We start from the raw sequence: 9302 nt of genomic DNA, 5'->3' as shown, positions 1-9302 counted from the left end.
CCTCCTACTGGATCACTGCAATGCACTCTATGTGCAGCTGCCCTTGAAGATGACTTGGCAACTTCTACCAGTCCAAAATGCAGTGGTCAGAATTATGGTTGGGGTCCTGTTTAGATCTCACAAAATCTCTGCTTGAAAACAGCTGCCCTGGTTGCTTGGTTCATTTCAAGGCCCCAAATACCTGAAACACTGCCTCCTTCCCTACAAGCCCACTTGGATGTAAAGATTAGTAGAGGGCACCCGCTTACTAGTTCCACTGCCCCCAGAGATTTGGGGTGTGGCAGCCCAGAAAACCCCTTAATGGATCACTGCCTTGCCATGGCAAAGGGGCTTGAATAACTCAGAGAAGCTATGAGCTATGCCGTGCAGGGCCACCCAAGATGGACAGGTCATAGTGGAGAGTTTTGACTAAACATGATTCACCTGGAGCAGGAACCGGCAAGCCACTCCAGTATCCCTGCCATGAAAACTCCATGGACAAAGACAACAGGCATATGAGTGCCTGGCATGCTCTGGTCCATGGGGTCACAAAGAGTCGGACACGACTAAACAACAACAACAAGCCCAGAAAAGGGCATTCTCTGTGGCAGCTTCTAGGCTGTGGAATTCTCTCCCCACTACAGGGATAATCACCCATCTAATTGTGAAATGTTTTAACTGAATTAATATTGTGGACAGATCCCCACTATACATCAAGAGCATATTCAGCACACGTTTCAAGCACATGACTTTACCCAAAGTACCCTGGGACCCATTGGTTTCCCCTTCACAGAGATACCATTCCCAGCACCAGGATCCTTTGGGGAAACCATGTGCTTGAGGTTACCAACCAGTGTTACAAAGCCAGATCAGAGTGAGGGCGATGCTTCTTGCTCTCGCCCTGAATAGGCAAACATTTCCCCTCCATTTCCCTGCCCTCTCCCAGACTGAAATGACTGTGTGTGTGTTTGGCAGGGGTCACGTTTCTCATACAACCAGCCCTTCTGTTTCAGCTTAGCCCTGAAGTTTGTGAGATGGTAAATAATAATCCCCACTTGCCCCTGATTAAAGACATTACTCCCTCACTTGCCCTGCACAAGAGAAACTGTGTTGCTGGGTTCCTTTTATGTGAAACATAAAAACGCAAAGAAGATGACATCACCACAGGCCAATTGCTCTTTATCGTACAACAGATGCATAATGACTTTTTAAGGCTCCCTCCAGACCTCAGCCGGGCTCTGTTGTACATGTTGACAAGTTTCATATAAAGCTGGAACTCGTCAGTCCCGGCCTCAAATTCCCACCATGGCCATTGAAATCCGTGATTAATAACACTGCCTATCTTATCTGCTTCAAAAAATGAAAATAAAAGGAGGGCGGGTTGTTTCCCTTTGATTACGGCCTATGGTTTAACAACAGGAAAATCACCCACTGAGTTCACAATTGCTTTTACAGCGTTTAAAAAAGCAAGGGGGGGGGATAGCAACTTTTATATATGTATATATATCACATTTCTCATCATCAGGCAAATAAGATAGCTGGTCAACTGCAGTGAAAAATTGCAGATTCAGCAGCAAAACAACAGCTCTGCTTTTTGCAAAACAAGAAATATGGAAATAGCTATACGTGGAGAAGATGGTGAATATGAGAACAAAATACTAATGGACCGATAAATCCTCCTTCCGAAAAAAAAATAAAGTCTGAGACTATTTCCTGGGTGGTTTTTCACAGCCTACTGAGAGAAACAGAAAGTTGAGAGTAAGGGAATGACAGTTATCCGATGCCAGAAAAGCCATATTTGGAGCTGATTGACTGTGGCCACAATCCAAAATTCTAGGCGGCGGGGGGGGGGGGGGGGAGGCAGAGGGAAGCCTCAACAATAGCTGACTTTGTTTGAAAGCCTTTAAATATTTTCCAAATCAGGATCCTTCCCTAGGTCTTCCGATGTATATCTACTCCCTCTAAATTCAAAGACGTTTACTCTTCCAAGTAAATTGGACTAGGGCTAAATTGGAATACATGGGGGCAAAAAAGAAAAAAAGGGGGGAAATGGGGTGAGGTGGGGAAACTCAGACGTGGGGGTGGAATGTGGTTCTCCAGGCCTCTTTGTCTGGCCCCTTGGGACTCAGCCACACCCCCGTCTCTGGGAAAACCCTCTGATGGCCCTGGTTTGGCAGATGACCAAGCAGGTCAAGTTCATTAAGCCCTTTGGAGTGGTGAGGATCAGCAGCCTCCTGCAGGAAATGCTTCTGGGAGTTATTGCATTTGGAAGTGATGTGTCTCTCCCACCTGTATGTCATAAAACCTCAGGCCTAGGGGATGAATGCCACCCTCCAGATCTCTCTGTAAGGCCTTTGATACTCTCCGCAAGCCACCCTCCTCACTGGCTCTGTGTCACCCCTGAAGTGTTTTTGCCTGGCTGGAATGTTCCCTTCAACTCTGATGGTGCCTCTTGCTTGGCTGGGTGGAGGATGGTTGTGTGGATGTGCATAGAAACCAGCTTTATATGCAAAGATAAAATCTGCATTCGGTGCGCTCCTCTCTTTCGCCTCTAGCCCTGCCCACCACTGGCATGCAGCCCCTGGGAGGCTGCCCAGAGCAGAAGGTGGCCCTTAGGCTGAATAAGGTGGTCCTTGCCCAAGGGGTTGGGGATATAGGCAGGATGGCTTGGCCAACTCTGGACTACAGAAGCCTGTATTCAATTTCCTGGTGAGTTTCACATGCAAACAAATGCAACAAACATGCACTTTCTTTCTCTCCCAGCCTAACCTGCTTCATAAGATTGATGGAGAAAATGGGATTTAAAAAGCCAAGCACACCACCAGCCTGAGTTCCTCAGAAGGCTAACGGAGAAACACATAGGACAAAATGAATATCAGGCTGGCAACCCTGTGCCCATTTGCCTCTGAGGAAGCCTCAGTGAATGCAGCAAGACTGATTTCTGAGCAAACAGGCATAGGATTGTGCTGAGCATCTCAGAGCTGAACTCCAGGCAACAGTCAAGAATCAGAAGCCAAGAGATCAGAACCAAGGAATCGCATAAGGTCTCATTGTAGAGAGATAGGGTGGGATCCAATGCTGGTTCTACTCAAGAGTAGGCCCATTCAAGTTGATGGATAACTTTGGTCCATTAATTTAAATGAGTCTACTGTGTGTGGTTTATGGACCACAGTAAAGTCCTGAATTAGGCAGAATTGCATACAAAGAAAGTTCGTATTAGGAGAAATGTGCATTCCAGTGCTGATAAATTTTCATGAGGACTTCTCTTTTTTTAAGTCAAACTGATTTGAAAATAAAGAGAACTAAATTTAAGACTGGAAAAGTGAGAAACTGAGAGAAACCAGAATCAACAGATTTGTCTATCCCTTATTCTATTGCAGTCAATAGGTACTGCTCAACTGTGGGTTTTGGGGTTTTCCATGGGGCTGTGCACATCTGGATGCATGCTGGGGAGAATGGGGAAAGATGGCTGCCTCCTTGGTCCAGTTATGAGCATCACAGAAGCAACTTGGAAGGGCCGCTGCCAGAAACAGAATGATGGACTAGATGGGCTTTTGATCTGACCTAGAGGGATTTGTGCTCTTCCGTTCTTACAGTGCCCACCATAACAGAATGTTTGAAGGCTCAAGCAGACAACTTGGAAGGCTGCTCCTCTGCCTTGTCAATGTTGCTGATCCAATGAAAACACCATCCGGACCATCTTGGAACTGAAATGCATTTGCAAAGAAACATTTCCATGAAAATAACAAGAGATGGTTCTACTCTGGCCCTAACTTGGCTCCTTCGGCTCTACCTGTGGATCCATGTTCATGAATTCCTCGCCTGGAGGAACTAAACAAAACACAAGAGTGATTGGGTTCCCCCTCCCCTTTCCTTTTTATTTTTACAGCTTCGAAGCACAGAAGGGATCATGGGTAGGAGAGCATATACCCGAGTCTCAAGTTTATCGCAATTATCCAAACAAACGCAGTTTCTTTAAAGCCCAGGACCAGAAATTCCAATTCAAAATGTTACCCCACCCCAAATTCAAATAAATATATGATTTATGTTCTCATCTCCTCACAGCAAGGGACAGCCTTTGAGCTGAGCCCAAAACTCAGCAAACTCCAACATTATCTCTTCAAGAAAGGGAAAGACAATTTCAAAGGCAAAAGTCCATTGAAAACATGTTACCGGCGGCCCCTGGATATACAGCTATGCTGCTCCTGCAATCATATATGATTCTCAGCAGAATATGGGATGAGGCAGTGGATGAGATGGCAAAGATGAAAGCCCAAGCCCTTGAATGGAGCCCAAAGCCAACAAAGGAGCAGTGGGGAATGGTCCCTCTGAGATGGACACACATCTCCTGGCTTCAGCTTTGCATTATTCCTTTCATTATAGCCCAGCAGGGGTGACTGGCCAATCTGCCTGACTTGCACTGAGGCACCATATCCAGCATCGTATTCAGACGGCTCCCCCACTGGCTGGCACGCGGCTAGCAAATTGCAGGGCTGATAACAAGGCCTGAAAGAAAGAATTGAGCGCGGGGCTTTGTGTAGGTTTAAGTTGAAAGTTGGGTGCATCCCTATCAGAATGGCACAGAGCAAGGAAAATGGATTTCCTAAGAAATGTGCATAGCAATCTTCTTCCTTAATGGTGTCTAAGGCAAGGGTGAATCAGCAACACCTTGGAATGTTTAAGGCATTAGGTATCATGTCCCACCACGGGACTTTGAACTTTACAGGGAAGGGCATAGCTGGGTATCTCCAGGGAAGCTGTGGGAAAACTGCGGGAGAACTGCTGCCTGTCAGTGTAGACAATGCTGAGCTAGATGAACCAATTGTCTGAGTCGTACAAGGCAGTTTCCTATGGGCTAGGTTCTTCTCCCAGCTCTATGAAACAGCACCATCTTTTGGCAGGATGAGAAACTGGCACGTTAGACTCGCCGAAGAGCAAATCAGAGGGATATCAAAATACTTGGCCGTTCCCCTTAGTACCCCCATCGTTAGTCAGCCCAGCCTTAGAATAGCCAGGGATTAAACCTGGGACATTCTGCATGCAACGCAGATGCTCTACAGCAGGCCTTTGCTAAGTCCTCACTCCATCCATCAGGGGACCCTCTTGCCACGGTTGCAACTCAGGGCAGATGGCTTCCACTGAAATTGCCAAAATAATTCCATGTTCCATTATTATGGCAGAACTGTCTTTGAAAGGCCTTAGCTAACTAACAAGAAAATTTAATCTCTCCCTTAAGCATAGGGAAAAGAGCATTTGTCAACAAAGTGTACTTTTAAAAAAGGAATAAAAATGAAAGAAAAATCCCCTTGTAAACTGAGCAAAGCCCTTTCCTTGTCCTGCCATCATTTACAACTGGATTTTAAACGTTTGTTACATAAATGGCTCCCTTGGGGAAACAGCTCCGGTAAGGGAGCCTGACAGTTTCAGAGCTTTGCTGCCGGTTTAGCTCTTCCTGCTCCTCATGATTTAATGTACATCGTGAAACTTTACGGCTGTATTAGAATGAACTTCAGTTGCACTGGATTTGTGCAGGCTGCTTTCCCCCTTGAAAATATGTTGGAAATGACACTGTAAATAAAAAAAATAAATGGAGGGAACCAAAAAGAATTTATTTCCTAAATTTGGAGCATCAAAACACCTCTTTTTAGTGTTAACAGCTGGTGGCAAAGCACTCCCTATCCTTTGCAATGGTTACATCCTACCCATTTAAAAGAAAACAAAATAAACCAAGTGGAAGGGATGGGTAGCATGTTGGTTGGAGAAAAATGAAGTAAAAGAACTCATTACTGACACAACTTTTTTGATACATCTATCATAAGTTAGAAAATGATCTAGGGGTCTTAGTAGACCTCAAGCTTAACAGGAATCAACAGTGTGGTGCAACAGCAAAGAAAGCTAATACAATTCTAGGCTGCATCAACAGAAGTATAGTGTCCAGATCAAGGGAAGTAATAGTACTCTGTCTTGGGCAGATGCCACCTGAAGTACTGTGTCTAGTTCAGGGCACTATCATTCAGTATGAGTTGAAGTGTGTACAGAGGAGGGTTACCAAAATGATTAAGGGTCTGGAAAGCAAGACTTATGAGGAACAGTTGAGGGAACTGAGTATGTTTAGCCTGGAAAAGAAAAGACTGAGAAGTGATATGATATCCATCTTCAAATACAGTGGTACCTGGGGTTACAAACACCTCAGGTTACAAACACTTCGGGTTACAGACTCCACTAACCCGGAAGTAGTACCTAGGGTTAAGAACTTTACCTCAGGATGTGAACAGAAATCACATGGCGGTGGCACGGCGGCAGCTTTTCCCAATCTGCCGACCTTGAGATTTTGGCGCTGTGCAACTCTCATCAATCCCAACTAGCAATGTCAATGGTCAGTAATGATGGGAGTTTTAGTCCAAACATGTATGGAAGGCACCAGGGTTGGTGGAAAGGCTGCACTAGATTTCATCCAGAAGAGTGGGGGAAAGAAATATGGAGCTGCATCAACTCTTTCAGGGCATCAAAACATCCCGTTCTTAGTTCTGGTCGTTTGCACACCTTCAATTTTGTTTTTTGAGGGGAATGGCATTTATGTTGCTTTCAGCCACTAGAGGTCGCCCTGAATCTTCCTAAAAGGATAACCTATTATTTAAGAATGAGCTTCCTTCAAATAAGTACTGTATGTTTTCAAATTAGGTGGGGGCCACGTGCTGAGATTGCAGGGAGTTGAACTTCACTAGATGATCCTCAGGACCCCTCCCAAACTCTGCAATGCTATGCTTCTATAATTCTATAAATGAAAATGGAACCCACAAACGATTGTGTCTGAAAGCTAATAGGCTTTGTACAAATTACTGTATTTTTCGCTCTATAAGACGCACCAGACCACAAGACGCACCTAGTTTTTGGAGGAGGAAAACAAGGGAAAAAATATATTCTGAATCTCAGAAGCCAGAACAGCAAGAGGGATCGCTACGCAGTGAAAGCAGCAATCTCTCTTGCTGTTCTGGCTTCTGGGATAGCCGCGCAGCCTGCATTCGCTCCATAAGACACACACACATTTCCCCTTTTTAGGAGGGAAAAAGTGAGTCTTATAGAGCAAAAAATACGGTATTCAGATTACAAAACTGGCTTTTCCCAGAATAGAATCTTGATTATTAAAAGGCAGCCAGTTTGATTCTCAGCCACTCAAAGGCTGCATGAGGTTCCCAAAGCAGCTCTATTCTAAACCAGCCTTCTTCCACCTTGGATGCCCAGGAGCTGTTGGACTAACAACTTCCATCATCGCTGACCATTGGCTAAGCTGGATAATGGGATAATTGGATAACTGGGTGTCCAACACCTGGACACCCAAATTTGAATAACTTTGTTGTAACTCCATAAATTAGGGTGGCCTCTAAGACTTTGTTAGACTCCAACTCTCATCAGCCCCAACAAGTGTGCCTAATGGTCAGGGATGATAGGAGTTGGAGTCTAGCAACATCTGGAGGACCACATGTTCCCCATTGCTAGTGTAAACCATGCTTAGCTATTGAGCAAGAGAGACTGTGAATGTTGAAATTGTTCTGCAGTGGATTTCATACCCTTAGGCATCCACCAGCCTCTCTACATTGCTGCCCTCCAGTCTCTTCTGCAGCTTCCCTAAATAAATGACCCCATGGCTAAGAGTTTGTGCTGCATGCCCAGCTCTTTAAATCTTATAATCTGCTCTCCCTAACTCGTTTGACAATCAAGATACTCCTTCATCACTACACTACTGGCAAAAACTAAGAAAAGGAGATGGTAGCAAGGCCCTGGGTTCTGGAGCCACCTGCCTCATGTGTCAAGCAGGTGGAAGACCACTTGGCTACTGGCCAAAGGGAGATGTCCTTCTACCCACCAAGCACTGTGAATAATAGCTGCAGCAACAGAGAGCAATTATTGGGTGGCCATCTGCAATGTAGAGGGCAAGGCCAGAAATGGAAATATCCTGTTTCAAATATTTTTGTGGCCTCAGTAAAGACATACACAGTCTCTCTCACTCTCAGTCCATCACTGGCAACATGGGTCAGTACTTGCTACCAGGGCTGTTGTGAGTCTTGTTGGAAAAATACATTGAAAACATTTTGAATGCTTGAAAGGTTGTAGACGGTTGAGTCTACCTGGGCTCCACATAACCTGCAAATGGTCTGACTCAGTCTAAAGCAGCTTCCTATGTAAGTAAGGTTGCAATAATCTTTGGAAATTGTCCCAAAGAAGCCACCAATCCCAATCAGTTCAAGGTCAGTCTTGTTTCACTAATTTAAGTTGCCGCCACAGTGTAGTCACGTAGGCATACAAGGGAATGCTGCTGGGCTGGAAGTCTGTTTTCAAAGCATTCTGTGCCACTGCAAGCACAACCTGGGCTTTTCTACAGTTTCAACGCATTTTCTTGCTCTAAAAATGGCCAACAAGCCCCATATGTGCTGCAGGATCAGAAGAACCATATTTATATAAAAAACCAAAAAACAACTCACCCACTTCCCAATAGTGTGGAAAGTCACTTGCAAATCTACTCACAGCTTACAACAAAAGAGCAATTATTGAGTAGCTCCAGGAGACACCCATCTGGAAGGAGTCAGAGATTTCTTTATTTTCGTGCTCTTTAATTTCCTCAATGAATCCTGCCCATATATTTATATTTTAAAATCACCACTTTGGGAGGGAATGGGTGAAAGAGTGTGAGAGTGAGAAGCAGGATGAGAAGATTGTTTTCATTTATATTCTCTTGCCAGGCAAAGGAAGACCAATCTGAAAGCAGCAGATGTAAAGATATTCAGGAACATCTGGATCCCAGCTGAGCCATACAGCTGTGCTCCATCAGACACAAATGACCAAGTTTTACAAATGTTGTTAGAAGGAAAGCAATGAATAAGTTATCCATCCTGGAAATATGACTGTCCGAATACTATCCCACAATAATTCCTCTTTACGCTGCCACTGAGGAGCTACTGCCTAGTGGCTGCATCCACCTTCCATTTTAAGCCCTGTTCCAACAGAGAGTCAGTGCAGCATGGTGGTTATAGTGTCAGACTAGGACCTGGGAGACGAGGGTTCAAATCCTCAGTCTGCCATGAAACTCACTAGGTGACCTTGGACCAGTCTGAATCAGCTCCCAGAGGGCTGAAATAACACACTGGAATAACTGAAATAACACTTTTCCAGCACCAGCCTTTGAATTAAATGCACCACCTGGTGGCCAAATAGAGATCAACGGATTATGGGGAAAATAGAACCAGGAAATTATTTCAGCCTGCAGTCCTATGGTTATTTACCTGGAAATAAAGCCCTTTGAATACAGTGGGACTCATTGTCAAGTA

The sequence above is a fragment of the Podarcis gaigeae genome (genome assembly GCF_964106915.1).
Source record: "Podarcis gaigeae genome assembly, chromosome: 8".
NCBI lineage: Eukaryota > Metazoa > Chordata > Lepidosauria > Squamata > Lacertidae > Podarcis > Podarcis gaigeae.
This window is presented reverse-complemented; position numbering follows the sequence as displayed.